We start from the raw sequence: 16,782 nt of genomic DNA on the forward strand, positions 1-16,782 counted from the left end.
CAGAAAAGGGTTATCATTGAAGGAGCATCTGTTAGAGGGGTGTTCTTGTTCTGTTTTTGTTTTCTCAGTTTCTCTATTTGGTATCCATTCCACAAGACCAACTGTATTAACTATGTTTTCTTAATTTCTACATTCTTTATGCTCTGGCATTTGGGAGCCTCAGACCCATTATAGACGCAGGGAGAGACTGCCCCTTCCAGGGCTAGCTTATTCTTAAATATAGCAATTTTCCTACAAGCATGCCTTTCATATGCCAGCCAACCGCTCTCTTTATCTCACCCTCACACACCAAGCCAGTATTCTTCTGGTCTAAATCATCCCAAGCCTAGGTGTCAGACGACTAAGGACAGCCCCTATCCCCCAGAGCCCATCAGAATGACCGAATCTAGCCAATCCTAACCCATGCACCTTGTCCTGTCCTGCCTTTTCCACGGGAACCCCAATACAGACTCCGACTAAGGCTTCCCTTTTATTCTTGCCTTCTGTCTCTGGACCATCTTGTGTCCCTGTGAAGCACGGGATGTACCCTTCCTTTGTGAAATGTAAGTAGTAAGTTCTTCTGTTAATGGAATTGGCCTCTTCATGTTGTCACTCAGTCATACTTCTATAAATTAACACCTGGGTGTAATTTTAGAATGGTTGTTTTGTGTGGCTTCCTCAGAACACTTTGCAGGGTATATTTGCTTGCTTCTAGCAACATAATACAGTCCTCGGCATTTTATTGATTTGGAATATTCAACATTGTGTTGTGGTCCTGGTATGACTAGGGCTGGACTGGCTTTTCCTAAAACTTGCTATCTAATAAAGATTGCTGTTTTGGAGGAGAGTTTATATATACTAAGTTTGTAACTAATTCAAATACAATATGTCTAATGTCAAATTTTGTGCAGAAAGCTACTTCCTTAGGGTGTCCCTGGCTGTCTCCAGGGTTGCAGCATATGTGAGTTCCTCATCTGGACATTCTTATACTGTCTTCTTGGAAGGAAACCCAGCCTCCCAGCCACTTCTCTCTTAACTGATCTCCCTTACTTCTCCCAATGAGTTAGTCTCTGCTTCTCACCTCAATAGCCATCCCTGATGTGGAGAGCCTGGGCATCAATTTCAAATATAACAATTACCAGACCTGACAGCAGTTAGCACAATAAAGTACAAGCACAGACTGGTACTAAATTGATGAAGGAGAAGCAAGATTGGGAGGAGACATGTATGGGCCTGTGGTTCTTCAGGAAATGTAGCTGAACTTAGTTAGTTTCAGGGTGAAAGGAAAGTGGTAGTCAATGTGAGGAAAAAATTTAGGCTAAGATTAGAAATTTGAGCAAATCAGTGTTTAAGTTAATATTTTTAAATAAGTCTCATTATTTTGAGTTCCCTAGTCCCTAGGATTGCAAAAATTTTTCGAAAGCATGAAATAGAATAGCTTGGGCTGGCCACGGTGGCTCACGCTTGTAATTGCAGCACTTTGGGAGGCCAAAATGGGTGGATTTCTTGAGTCCAGGAGTTCTAGACCAGCCTGGGCAACATGTCAAAACCATGTCTCTAAAAAAAATACCAAAAGTAGCGGAGTATGGTGGCCTGTGCTTGTAGTCCCAGCTACCAGGAAAACTGAGGGGAGAGGATCACCCAAGCCTGGGGGACACAGAGGTTACAGGGATCCCTGATGGTGTCACTGCACTCCTGCCTGGGTAAGAGACTGAGACCCTGTCTCAAAAAAAAAAAAAAAAAAAAAAAAAAGAGAGAGAGAATAGCTTGGACTGTATTTTTTTTAATGTTAAGAAAGCACATTTTCCTTGTTTTATTGTCTCTGAGGTTTATCATCATTGAAGGGCCTACTGAGACTCTGTTAAATGCATATTTGATTGAGCAGCACTGAATTTAAAAATCAGGAAAAATCTCCCTTCACTAAGAAATATCTTGTTGTCTGAGCAAAGTCAATTATGGTGTATCATTCTAATTTATTTTTTACTAAGTTTATTTTTGTTTCCTTTTGGTGTTAATTATACTTCTGATCCATCCCTTTTATTTACATTTATATTTAAAATCAATGTTGTATATCATTTTAAATTGCATGTTTTACAACATCTGGTTTAATTACGCTTTCTCTCTTATTACCGTCTTTGCTGCAGCTGTTTCTCATTCACTGCTTGCTACCAGAAGTTTATTTTGCCTTATTTCTCAATTTCATCTACATGATGTATGCAAGATTTTTTTTTCACATTAGAGAAACTATTGTTTATTTATTTCATTTTTAAAATAACTAACTAATTGTGCCACAAGAAACACAGTGTTGACAAAGACCCACAGGGACAAACCAACAGTGTGTGAACTCCACACAGAGCATAGCTTTGCATGTTCAGTTCCAGAGTCTGAATTTGGCTGAGTTTCCAGCTTGCATGACATCTCCAGAGGCAGGACTCAGGGAATAGAAGGTTTAAAACTGTGGGCACAAGAGATAGTGAAAATCTTCCTCATCTAACATTTCCCAGTATCCCTCAAGGAGACCCATAATAGCATTGAGAAATACTTTGGAAACTGACAGACATAGAGGTTTCCATCTTTAGAGGAATAATTTTTTATTTTGCTCAGTCGGAAATCTAATGCTTAAGAAGCAGCAAAGAAGTCGAACAGCAGGTTATTATCTCTTCCAGCTCCAATAAGATACAGTGTTTAAATCTTAATACAAAGTTCAGTTTTAAGCCTATGATAACTAATATGATTTTGAGATATACATAGATCACATGACCTACCACTACACTGATAAATCTAAAATTAATTAAATAAAGCACTGAGCAATACTTTCATATTTTAACTGTATATGAGAAACATACACAACAGAAGAATATTCATAAAATTGAAGCAATGGATTCTTAATGGAACAGTTTAAAAGCAGTTTCATATATTTTAAACCACCAGATATCCATGACAACACTAAAGTAATTACTGCTATACCCACTAAGTAAATGAGAAAGCTAAAATTCACAAAATATAATAGACTTGCTTCAGTTACAAATATATTAAAGATCAGAAGTGGGACTGGAATTTGAGTCTTTCTTCAATTTTAGGTTTCTTTTCTCCTACGATATATATAAAAACAAGCAAATAAACAAAAAACAGGTCAGGTGCGATGGCTCACATCTGTAATCCCAGCACTTTGGGAGGCCAAGGTGGGTGGATCACTTGAGGTCAGGAGTTCAAGACCAGCCTGACCAACAGGGTGAAATCCCGTCTCTACTAAAAACACAAAAATTAGCCACCTGCGGTGGCACATGCCTGTAATCCCAGGTACTGGGGAGGCCAAGGCAGGAGAATTACTTGAACCTGGGAGGCAGAGGCTGCAGTGAGCTGAGATCGCACCATTGCACTCCAGCCTGGGTGAAGAAGCGAGACATTGTCTCAAAACAAACAAGCAAACAACAAATTTCACCAGTCTAAGTTTCAGAAGATTGAGGTTATAACTTCACTCACACTCTGCATTCACATCGTCATTCACAACATACTTGAACGATGGACTGTTATTTTGCCTCTTTGGAATTTGGATCCAGAGATTTGGATGTAAGGTAAGGAATATAGGGTTGAAAATATCTCAACTTCTCTCTCTCTCTCTGTGTCTCTATCTCACACACACACACACACACACACACAAACTGTATTGAGTTATGCATTAACATAAATAAGCTCCAGTGTTTTCTTTTTTAACAGTAATAGAAAATAATCTAACAATATTAGTATGTTGCAAAAAACTCCACAGGGCCATGAGGACCATATACATTTAATATTTGTGGTAAAATAGCAAATACTATAATTCTGTGATAATCACAATTCCAAAAACACATTTATTTCACCTTACCTGCCATATAGATGAATAGATTAAACCATTTATTTTATTTCAAAAAATGGTAACTTCAAGAAGAGGGAAATATTTAACTGGAGATAATGAAATGTTCAAACTGGATATATTTTATTCACTTATTTTATACCAAGCCAGTAAGTGTTCAAACTTTAATAATAACTGTTGTAGAAACAGAGTTCTCAAATGCATTTTCAATTGGGATTATTTTGGTTGTAATTGATTTTTTTATATTCAACACTTTTTGTTGCCATGCTTTTGTGCTGCTGGAGTTTTAATATGGATTTCAATATGAGAACAAAGTTTAGAGAAATATGGTTTTAATTGTCAGCTTATTGATGAGAAGGATGTTGAAGAAAAATAAAGCTACTCTCCTACTATATAAATATATATCTACATATGGGTATATATATATATGTGTGTGTGTGTATTTGGATGGTTAGCATATTAGAAACAATACATCCATTTATTTATCTTCACAAGTATAGAAATCCAGTTAGAACAGCAAATCATTCCACTTTAGACAGTTTGAAATTCATTTTATCATTCATATAGGACCATATCTTGAGGTTTATGTTTATGAATTCTGAAGATAAATAATTCCTCTTATAAAAGTAAGAAGGAAAGTAAAAGAAATTTATCTCATAACATAATATTAAAATAGAACTAGAAAAATTTTACTTGAATACCTACAGTAATTGTTAGGGTAATTCCTTCCCAAAAGAGCTATTAATCAAATACACAATGACAAAATTGGTATTGCTTTAAAATTCTTTTGAAAATATTAAAATAAATTTTTATATCATAACCAAATAGCAAAATGTAAAAAGAAGTCAGTTTTTTAACTGAGCCCAATTTCACCGAACTAAATACATATTTCATTTTTATATGAAATACTGGGATGATGAACATTTTAACAATTTTAGGTGTGAAAGTACTGAGAAATCTTGGTAATAAATTCTATTAAAAATTTAGGGCAAGTTTAAAGGTACAATTTATAAAAGCATCATATTTGATATTATGATTTTGTGGCTGTACAGTAGAAATGTGCCAAATGTTTATAAATAAAAATCAGATCATTTTACATTCTTTCAATATTTGACATGGGCTTATTAAAGGTTTCCATTGTTTTTAGTTTCCCTGGTTGCAAGTAGTCAAATGCTCTTGAATTAGAGCAGTTTTCAATAGAAACAAAAATTATCGTATTGATGGCTTATTTTCTTTTTTGTTTCATTTTATTTACACTCAACAAAAAATTCCGGTAGGTAGTGAACCGCAGGTCTGTTATATAGTCTCTTAGGACATTAACATTGATTAAGTGATAATATTCATGTTGATGTTTCTGAAATAAAAGCAAAATGATGGGGTGAAATTTACTAAACAGAGACAAATGTGTTAAAAGCTGCCACTGTCGTAAATATGTTTTAGGATTTATCATTTGCAATCTTACCTCTTTTTTTTTTTTTTTTTTTTTTTTTACAGTTTCTCTGTTATTATTTTTAACTCTTTGCCTTTATACAAACACATTGTTTACAAATTATGTTCTAAACACAGGAGATAATGAAGTCATTTTGTTTTTGTGTGATTTTTTTGGGTAGTAAATAGAACTAATGCAGGAGAGACTTCAGGTAGGACTAAAATCTGAACCTGGTAGGAATATACAATATTCAAGAAATTGTCTTTGAGAGACAGACATTCAGTTTAGCCATTTTAGCACAGAGATAATATCTAAAAGCCAAGCGTCTTCATCCAAGCTGCTATGACAAAATACCTTCTCCTGGGTAGTTTATAAACAACAGAACTCTATTTCTCACCATTCTGGGGACTCAAAAGTCTAAGACCAAGGTGTAGGCACATTGGGTGTCTGGCAAAGACCCCCATTCTTGCTGCATCTTCACATAGTGGAAGGCAAACAAATTCCGTTGGGTCTCTATTACAAGGGCACTAATCTCACTCGTGAGGACTCTGCCTTCATGACTTAATCACTTCCCAAAGGCCACAGCTCTTAATACTATCACAATGGGGATTAGGTTTCAACATGATAGTTTAAGGGGCATGCAAATATTCAGACCATCGCAAGCAGCATAAATGAATGAGGCAACTGCACTGCTGTTAGATGTAGGTGTTTTGGGCTCTGATCTCTGATTAGAGCCTCCTCAACCACTTTCATATAATTCCCATTAGAAAATGATCTTGATCTTCTGGTTGTGATAATAAGCTCAGAAAAGTTCAAGAACATATTATTAGTCATGAATCATTCAACAACCTCAGGAAAGATCCATTAATGAATCTGAATTGACTGGGACTAAAACCTTTATTCCCTTTACCTTGAGCTGATTGGAAGAATAAGAAACTATTTTTAATAAATAATTGCTTTTGAGATATAGGACAGGCTTATTACAATGATACTGATGGTCCCTCATAGGACAGGCTCAGAATTGCATCAATAAATATACTGTTAAAAACACACATGCTGAATTATTTTTCCAGACCAGCAGTGTGTACATAATAGGCTGCATGGGAAATGGGTCTGCCTAACTAACTGCAGTACTGGAGCTAAGATTGTGTAGGAGTTGTGGATGGGGTTGGCCCATGATTGAAAAAACTGAACAAGGGAGCTCCCCAAAGCCTTCATTGTGATGAGGGTCACCTCTTGAAACGGAACAAAATAAGAGTATAGCAATAGATCAAAAACCAGATGATAGGAAATCAAAAGTAGGAGAGTTGTTGAGGATCACAGCATTCAGCTGCTGAGAGTGAGGGAAAAGACAAACTGAACACGTTGCTAAGATTCTAGCTTACTAAACTTAATAAAAGGGAATGTCTTGAACCAAAATTACATGATAAGAAGTGCTCTTTAAGAGACGTTGATGAGGATGAGCTTACTTTCTGAGCATATAAAATAGAACATTTTCTTCTAAATCAGTCAGGATACCACAGTTAAACACATGCTGTATTCACATTGAGAATCTTGCGGAGAATTTAATGTTCAGACTACTTACAATGTGTCGGAATGTTTAGAGAAGCCACAGAGAATAGCGCAGTACTTGGAGGAATGTAGGATGGGTTAGGGCAATATTCAGAAAACAGAAATAAAGATTGTCTTATTATTATTATTATTATTTGTCTGGCCTTGAAGTTAATTGTCAGTACTAAGTACTCGGAGGAAGAAGGCACACAAAAAGATTTAAAAGTGATATGTGCATGCATGTGTGTGTGTATGGGTGTGTATGCGCATGTGTGCATGTGTGTGTGTTCCCTATGTCCTAGGGCAGAATTTAAAATATTATGCCTTTGCTATGATTTAAATGTTTTTCACCTCCAAAACTTACGCTGAAATTTAACTGCCATTGTTACAGCAGTAAGCGGAAGGACCTTTAAGAGGTGATTAGGCCATGCATGCTCCACCCTCATGAATGGGTTAATGCAGTTATCATGGGACTGGATTCATTATAAAAACAAAAGCTTGGGCCACCTTTTTTCCTTCCCTCATTCTATCTTGCTCTTCCTCCACATGAAGACACAGCAACAAGGTACCATCTAGGAAGCAGAAAGCATCCCTCACCAGGCACTGAACCTGCTGACACCTTGGTTTTGGACTTCCAAGTCTCTAGAACCACGAAAAAGAAATTTGTATTGTTTTTAAATTACTCAGACTCAAGTATTCTGTTATAGCAGCAAAAATAGACTAAGAAACCCTCTAAAAAAATGAATATTAGAAATTAGCTGCTCCAGACCTTTTTTACATATAATTCTTATAGAAACATTTTATATAAATTACAAATCTTAATATATTTACCTAGGTCTGTTCTCAATAGTTGATTTTATATTTTTATGTTATTTTTTGTTCTTATCTCATATGCAAATTATCACTTAAAGGAAGCATACAAAATATACTTTTGTGTGTGTGTGCCTGTGTTTGTGCGTATCCGTGTGTGAGGCTGTGTGTGTGTGTCTGTGTGTGTGTGTGTGTTTGGGGGAATACAAAGGTTTGAAGTTCTAGAGTTTTAACTTACAGTATAAAATGTATGGCTTACTCCTCAGAACATTCTTCTGTATTTTAATTGACTGTTTAACTTGTATATTTCCTCAATATGAACACATTATTTGTTATATTTCCTGTGTGTCTCATAGTTCCTAGAATACATTTGTCTATGTTGAGATAATTAATGAATTAATTAAATAGACGTTTATGAAGAAGATTGACCATGAGGACAAATGTGTACATACTATTAAGTAGCATGTGCAAATAAAATGGTAGACTTTTAGATTAATCAACATCATTTATCACTAAATTTACCAACATAGCTAAAGTTTAATTTTACCCAATTTTGTCAAACTCAGTTTATAAACAAGAAATTGGCATGCATTTTGTTGAGTTATCTAAAGATTTATCTTTAACTTCTAGGCATCACCCCAGTACCAACAATATGAAATTTGAAGCTTTCGTTTTTTTGAACACTTTGTAATAATATCTAAATTCCTCCTTTAAAAATTACTGACTTGGTTATATTTCCACTCCAAAGTGCACACTTCCGTTTCAACCAGTGTAAATTTATCTTTGTCATCTTTTAAAGTAAATATCCTTGCTTTGTGTCCTCTAATGATAACCAAGAAGCAGTAATATGTAAATAGCTATAGACATTATCTCAGGTGAAACAAATATGTGAAAGCCGTCATGCATGGATTGAACACAAACGAACCTTACACACCACTCTAGGTAATTTTTCCTGCAGGATTAGCAGAGACATAATGCAGGAAAATATCAGTAAAGAGGTTCAAGAACACTTTAGGGTGACCTCTTATCAACCAGTTCTTTGCCATTTTACAAGAACACACTCCACTCTCATCTATAATAGAACAACTATTATGGATTATAATTTGAGTGTTTCTTTTGGAATATAAATGAACTGATTCCTACCCTACTGAAATTGAATGTCGTTTTCCTCTTCTCACAGGGTGAATGTATATACGCAGCAGTTAAACAAGTCTGAAGAAAACATTTCAAGATTTTAGTCCAGGTGACATTTGTCGATGGCCTGCTAGCCTTTCATCATATGTAGCAGTGGAGCCTCTTCCTGATGTGGATCACAAATGAGGAGAACTAAGACAGTGCACTATGTGCAAGAATTCAGGCCACAGGAAATCATGCCATCTGGAACTGCTAAATGGCCAGCAGAAACTTCACAGATAAGCAAGGTAATACCATACAGAAAAAAGAAAAAAGAAACCCACAACCTCAGTAGAATGACACTTTTTAAACACTAAATAAGTATAAGGTGTAGATTATGCCTGTGCTCATGATTATGCAGTAGGTCAAGTTTCTAGAAAATACGTATGAGAAAAAATATTTGCCTCCAAAAACCTGAAGTCTTTAAGTCTTTTTTTTTTTTTTTTTTTTTTTGAGACAGAGTCTTGCCCTGTCACTCAGGCTGGAGTGCAGTGGCGACAACTCGGCTCACTGCAAGCTCTGCCTCCCGGGTTCTTGCCATTCTCCTGCCTCAGCCTCCCGAATAGCTGGGACTACAGGCACCCGCCACCTCGCCCGGCTAATTTTTTGTATTTTTATTAGAGACAGGGTTTCACCGTGTTAGCCAGGATGGTCTCAATCTCCTGACCTCGTGATCTACCCACGTCAGCCTCCCAAAGTGCTGGGATTACAGGCGTGAGCCACCGCCCCTGGCCTAAGTCATTTTAATTATAACAAAATCTTATTCATATATATAGAAAGGTGATTATTATTGTGATAATTTCATTGTTTTGACTTTAAGGATATAATGATAAAAATTTTATGATTTGAATTGATTATGTATAAGTTATGAGCCACATACTCTAGAGATATTTTCCCTAGGTTTTAAAACATCTTTGAAAGGTAGCTTTTATTGTCACTGTATTACCAATGAGAATGTAGATCCAACATCTAGATCCAAAAGTTTGCTCGACAACAAATATAAATAACTGACAGAACAATAATTCAAACTTTGAAAAGGAACTTGCTTCCAAAAGTTTAAGTTGTATCACAATACATTATACAATCTTCATTTTTCAATATCAGACATAAATATGTTATGTATATTTTTGTCTAAATTATGTTGTATTATTTGCTTCACAAGTTCTTGTTGCCATCTGGATCATTAACATAACAGAAAACATAAGACATTTGCACAAGCAAATTATAATAGTTTTGAATTGATTTGCAGATTCAGTGATATGCTTTGGATCACCATGTAAAATAAGTCCGATGCCACCAAAAAGCAAGAGAGAAATGGAACACTAAGCTGGAATTTTCACAGGAAATTATAATTATAATCTTAAAAAACCACTGAGTACTTTTCCTTGTTCTACTGAAATATATTAACTCTAAATAAACAAACCAAACTGAATGAGACAAGAGTAAATTCTGTGATACAGATATACTACTTGATTTCCATTTGTTTATTTATTCCTTTATCTATTTTTTATTTTTATAGATGTAAGGGGTACAAGTGCAGTTTTCTTACATGGATATATTGCATACTGGTGAAGTCTGGGCTTTTAGTGTTGATTCCTATTTAAATTAAGTGTATATATTAATGATGGCACCAAAGCTCTAAGACTCAGGTAATACAACTGGCTTTTATTTATGCCATATCATCACCATCGTTATCATTCATGCAAAGCACTGACATTAAGACAGATTCAGCAACAGCAAGACAAAGAACAGTATTATTTTGCCAGTGTCACATATTAATCACATATAGTGATATTGATCGCATAGTTGATGCTCAATTGGTAAGGCACAGTAAAGCGGCTATTTAGAAGATGGAGTAAAATGGGAAGACTAAAGACAGAGCGGAGGGATTGGTGGAAATATGCCCTGAAATACAACTTAAAGTAATGCCACACATCCCCAGCCTGCCAGAAAACTGCAGGTAGGAAGGAGCTGGGTTATTATCAGATTAAGGTGACGTCAACAAAAGCTCTCAAGGCAATTTTGTGTTTTGCAGTCTTTAGCTATGGAAGAAAGAGTGCTGAGAACACATTCTTTTTTGGCTCTAACTGCACAGATAGGTGGGACTCATTGTCAAAGGAAAGTGGCTATTTTATTCTCACCACAGCCAATGGAGAAAAGAATGAGACTGTGCATGGGACAAAGCCTCATAATGGAAGTTGTTCCCATCCTGATCGATCACTGTGACAAACTGTAGCACTGGTTAACCATATCGATTTATGCCACCCACCTCCCCTACTCTAAGATGGGAGATGGTAGCGAGGGTACTGGGTCCCAGTTCTGATAATGTGTCCCCTTGATCTATATTTTTTAAGTCCTCAAAAACGATTTTAATAAAGATCTAGGTTTCAAGAACACTAGTTTATTCTACTTCTACTTTCCCCTAACTCCCATCACTTTACACACCTGATATATTGATATTTCAGATCAATGGAGGCCAATTTTGCCCAGAGAAGACTCTAATAAAGAAAAAATAGAGAGAAATAGAAAAATTGCATTATATACCTAGCAACAATTACAGTAGTGAAGCTGTGTTTCTTTGGCATCATAGACATTTTTTTTTTTTTAAATTCTCTATCACCCCATATAAACTGTCCCTCTTCAATGCCTTGTTTTCCCATTTAAAAAATCTCTTTTATTTCTAGTATCCTTTTCTTATATCAAGCAATTTGGTCTTAGTTTCCAGGAAACCACGTGCACACATGCGCACATACAAACACACACAAAAGCATACACACATTATGGAACATTCAGATAATCTACAATCAATCCTACTAATCAAAACTCAATCTTATGGATTTTTGGAAATCCATGAGAGAATGTAAGTAAGAAAATGTCTAAGCTACTTATTAAGCTCACATAAACAAATGGAACAGAAACTAATGTGACAGATCAGATATTGGTTTGGGATGAGGTAAACCGGATAGTATATACTTGACCTGGATTATTCTTGATTCACTATCATGCTTTGTGAAACAAAACTTGGCCTATGGTTCTACCTAAGGCAGCAGATAGTCTGGGCATAAAGAAAACATGCTACCAAAGAGAATTGCTGGAGGAGACGCTCAACATCACAAGGACTTGAGGATGATGAGACATTATCCTCCCTGATGGTAAGCCTAAATCAACGTTTTACATACCCCTTCATAACAATACATTGCCTCAGCATTTTTCTTATTTCTGGTTGTCCTATGTTTTCCTAAGATCCTAAGTACCACATATTGCATATTGTTTGCTACCTCCAATTACTATGTTAATTTTACTTCTAAAAGTTTGAAACCAATAACCCCACAACCATCATTAAGAAGCTCCACAAAACAAAAAATAAAAACCCTGAACCAATTTCCTGATATTGCGTAATCTCTATTCTGTATCAAAAAATATATCAGCTATTTAACCAACTGTTTTGCCAAATTTGTACACAAAAATGTTGGATAAAACAGTGAACCTATCTACCCGTATAAACTGAATCTGGAACGTAGCTACTATCTATCGTCCCTCTACAATGCAGGAGTAATAATAAAACCCAAATCCTTGGGCTTCTGAAAGGAACAAATCAATCAGTTCAAACATGGCCTACAAAAATCAGAGCCATCATACATAATATTATAGTTCACATGATTTGTGTTGAAGGTCATTATTTCATGTTATAATTACTTTAGGTCTTACTTACATTTTATTAAGACTAATTAATCTATTTCTTCCATTTATCTATTACTTACACAAATACCAGTTGAATATGCCCTGTATTTCAATATTCTAAACACTGGAAATTTTACAGTGACTAAGGTAAAGATCCCACCCTCATGAAGATTAGTCTCTAATTAGGGATAAGAGATACACATTCCCGAGAAACGAAATATGTGTATTTTCTCAAGAATGATGCACATTTTTAAGAAAATAAGACAGGACAAAGGCAGAGTAAATCAGGGTTTCTTGTTAGGTAGGGTGATCTGGAAAGGGATGTTTGATGATTTGACATTTTAGAAGAATCCTGAATATACTGAGGGAACATTGCACATGTCTGATAGAGATGGTTTCAGTGAAATCAGCAAATGCAAAGGCTGAGTCTGTTACATTCTTGACGTATCTGAGAAGAAAGTGAGCCAGTAAGGAGGAGTAAGCAGAGGTCAAGAGGCAAGACATGTTACTGCAGTTACGCTACAGCCCAATCACGTAGAACTTTGAAGAAAGTTGTAAAAAGTCTGGAGATGCATATAGTAATTTCTTTAAATGTTTCTCTTTCTTCTAAAGACATAAATTGGAGGCTATATCTGTTTTCAAATTAGTATATGCAGAATGTTAACTAATTAGAGTTAAAAGCATTTCAAATAATAGAATAAAAAAGTGATAAAACACATTTGATAATGTACTATATATTTAGAACAGATGAAATGAAGCTAATTTAAAAATATAATATGCACAGTAAGTTATAATTTTATAATTTTAAAGAGAGACTAACAGTGTATAAATGATTAACATTTTTATTAAAATGACATAGAACATTTAATTTTCCTTTTAATTCAATTTCATTTAATTCACATTTACTAGAGCATTCTTTGTACTCATCACTGAGTAAGGCAAAATAATAACACTTATGTCAGTTTGTTTGAAAGAAAGTAACTTAAAACATAGAGGTGCAGGCAATGACACAACTATATACCCCATTCAGAGACAGCACAGCTCATACAACTCATATCTTCCAAGATGCTCTTTCTCACCTACAAAAGTTGATCCTCAAATGTTCAGCTTAAAGTTCTGTAGCAGTACATACGATGTGAGAATTAGAGGGTGTGCAACGCAGATTATGCCATTTCCTGAACTTCCTGAAGTTCATGCAATGAGTATAGTAATGCTTTCAACTGGGGCTTTGAGACTGAATTTATCTTGCTTGCAGATGATTTTTTATCTGAAAGGAAATGTAATGATTCATATAATCACAAATTCTTTATATTTTTGTTGTATATATATTCATTGACATACATTTTATGTATGCATGTATACATATATATGCATATGTGTGTGTGTATAATTAAGGGCATTTTATTGTATATGTATATATATTCATGGTAGATTCTCTGCCCATATTTTCATTTTCCAGAATTTCCAAAAGCAGTGTCTCTTTCGCTCTGTCAAGGAGATGTTTCTTACTAATGGAACCCTCAATCTTGTACGTGGGGCAGGCTAGAAGTACCAGGGAACTAATGTCCTCAGCCAGTGTTGGACAGAAGCACTGAAGTGGTTCATTTCCTTGAGATTTCTGTTCCTGATTTTGAGGCCTGTGTTTTATGCTGAGTCCCAGAGTTCCTAGGCGGAAGTAAGCTATAGAATTCCAAAACTGCGACTTGCTTTATAGTTGAAGCTATGTTTTCCTTTCATCCCTTACCTGTTTAAACTCCCATTTCCCCTAGCAGTGATTCCTGTGTTCACTGCCTGAATAAACTACTCACACTTAATTCCTTGTCTTAGTATCTGCTTTAGGGTGAACTCAATCTGAGACAAACGACATATAATATAAAATGCCTGTAAGATTTAAAATTCTGTGTCAACACTGTGTGACAGAAATCACACTCACCAGCTATGCACATGTTGCCTGGTATTTTCCATTCTCCCTTGCTGTTGGATTAAAACTGTAAACATTCTTCAGGCCAAAGGAGTATGAGTGGTAGTAATTCGTGTTTCTGTTCCAGGCCAATGCAGTTCAGAGCCAGTCAACTCTTTTCACTTTTCTCTTTCACTGTCACATCAACTTTGGAAAACAAATGTTCCACATGGCATAAAGGGGAGCCACTTGCCTATCTGAATATTTTATTATTGAGAGATACATGATTTTTCAGTGTTGGACTACTGAGGTTTTAAAATTCATTTTACACTAACACAGCCTAACATCATTATGACCATTCCAAAACTGGATAGCAAGATGTTGCTGTCTGATGAAAAAAATTCCCCATACGTGGGATTACCTTTGTTGTTCAGGGATGAGAAATAAGAAAAATTAAAATTCTTTCCAATCCCATCTCCACTCCAGTTTTTAGTAGGTGTGTTATGGTGTGCAAGTGAGTTTACTGCCTTAATTTATAAAACATGACTACCTACATTTACAAAACATGTATATATAGTACTGTACTGATTTCAACAGCCATTTGAAAATTCAATGAGACAATTCACGTAGTGTTCTTGGTATAGTTTTGGATATATATAGTATTTTCTATAGATATTAGTTATTAGGATAACTTTTTGTCTATATGTGTACCTGTAATAGATACACATACCTAATGTGTTTATGTACTTATTCTGTGAGTTGTTCGTATCCCATCATTTTATATTTCTCTCATCAACATATTCAAATTATAGATATTCCACCAACATAAAACGTCTACCGCACCCAATTTGATTTCCCCAAATGCCAAAGGAATCTTCCTTTTGCTCATCATTACTGTTTGACCTGCTTCAGAAATGTATATATCATAGTATGCTACAAATTCGGTCTTTATCTTCCATTCAGATTTCCTGCTAATAACATAAGCTAAGAATTCCAATTAGTTGATTAAATAAAAAATTAAGGCTATTTAATGATGCTAAGCATCTATGGACTAAATGTTGCTTTGTATATAATGTATAATATACATAAGGCAATGCAGCAGGGATACACACACACACACACACACACACACACACACACACACACTTCAAGTATATACAGCTAGACCACCATTGACCTGACTTGAGAACATTGTTAAAAATGCACAATTTTATTTCCCATCCAGGCCAGGGCTGTTGAATCAGAATCTACACTTTAAACAAGATCTTCAGGTGACCCATATATGCACATTATGGGTTGAGAAGCATTGGTTCATCTTACATAGCATGATGCATATTTATCCTTTGATAAACTGATCATGACAAATTCATATTTTTGTAATGAAGTCATATTTCCCAGGTGAAATTGTGAGAAGAAAAATGTGCGTCGAATTTTTTAAACTAAGTGTGTGGGGGAAAGCCTCTGAACATTCTCATCTCCAAATCTCATAAAGAATTATGGGCATTTAATTATGTTCCAAGGATATTTCTTATGGCAATAAAATATTAATTAAATTGTAAAGATTAATTATCACAAATTTCTAAATACCGGATTTAATTAGTAGTATAACCCTGAAAAAGCATATGTTGTTTTAGATTATGCATGAGAATAAAATCGATATAGAAGAGAAGACAAGAAAGACTTTCTCGTTTATAAGCAGGATACCTATTTACTAGTGCACTGGGGAAAAACTAGGCTAATATGTTTGTGATATTATGCTAACATATTGTGCACAATATGCTGTTTATTTGAGTATGCTTTCCCTATCAATTGGATAAATCAGAGTTTTGTTTTCGTTGCATAGGGAATGATTCCCATAAAAACATTTTCTGTAAGAAAGTTGAAATAGCTGATTATGCAAGACAAGTAGGATTTTGCCTGAATATAATTGTATTGGACTAAATAATATGTTCCATGTTCCATTTGCCATTCAAGCTTTAAAAATACAAAACATTGGTTTGCAGAAGTGGAAAAGTGCCTTAGAGAACAACAGGAGATGATGAAAATCATTCTGTGTGCACCAAAGAAATTTGCTCTGATTTGGACTATCCCTTCTGACACTCATTTGTAAGGTAGTCTTAAAATTGGTTTGTAGATGAACACAAACATTTTTGGAAAAACTTATGAAATTGGAAAATGTTCTTTTAATATTACAAATCAGCATGCAAATTTAAATGTATTATTAGAGATACACTTCCATTAGAATTACTTAGTTTAAAACAACCACAAATATAATTGCAACCATTGTGCTGTATCCAATAATGTAGTGTGTGACATACTTAACTATATTTTCCCACTGTGTAAACTACACCAGGGAGACTAAGAAACACTTCTGGAAGTTGTGTTCTATTAGGCCAGTTGGATATT

The 16,782-nt window shown here is 35.1% G+C and overlaps 2 long non-coding RNA genes across 8 annotated transcripts in view; one reads left to right on the forward strand and one right to left on the reverse strand.

Moving 5' to 3' along the window:
• The window catches only part of LOC103882673, a 176,374-nt gene that overhangs the window by 41,716 nt on the left and 117,876 nt on the right, over positions 1 to 16,782 (reverse strand). For all 7 annotated transcript variants that reach the window (XR_004183351.1, XR_004183349.1, XR_004183348.1 and 4 more), the window contains exon 5: positions 13,556 to 13,743. This is a non-coding gene — a long non-coding RNA (uncharacterized LOC103882673). The remainder of the gene's footprint in view (positions 1 to 13,555; positions 13,744 to 16,782) is intronic.
• LOC103882674 lies at positions 35 to 10,466 on the forward strand. The gene is made up of 3 exons (XR_644580.4): positions 35 to 542; positions 8,803 to 9,043; positions 10,045 to 10,466. It is a non-coding gene; the product is annotated as an uncharacterized LOC103882674 (long non-coding RNA).

This window comes from Papio anubis, chromosome 4 (assembly GCF_008728515.1).
Source record: "Papio anubis isolate 15944 chromosome 4, Panubis1.0, whole genome shotgun sequence".
Lineage (NCBI taxonomy): Eukaryota > Metazoa > Chordata > Mammalia > Primates > Cercopithecidae > Papio > Papio anubis.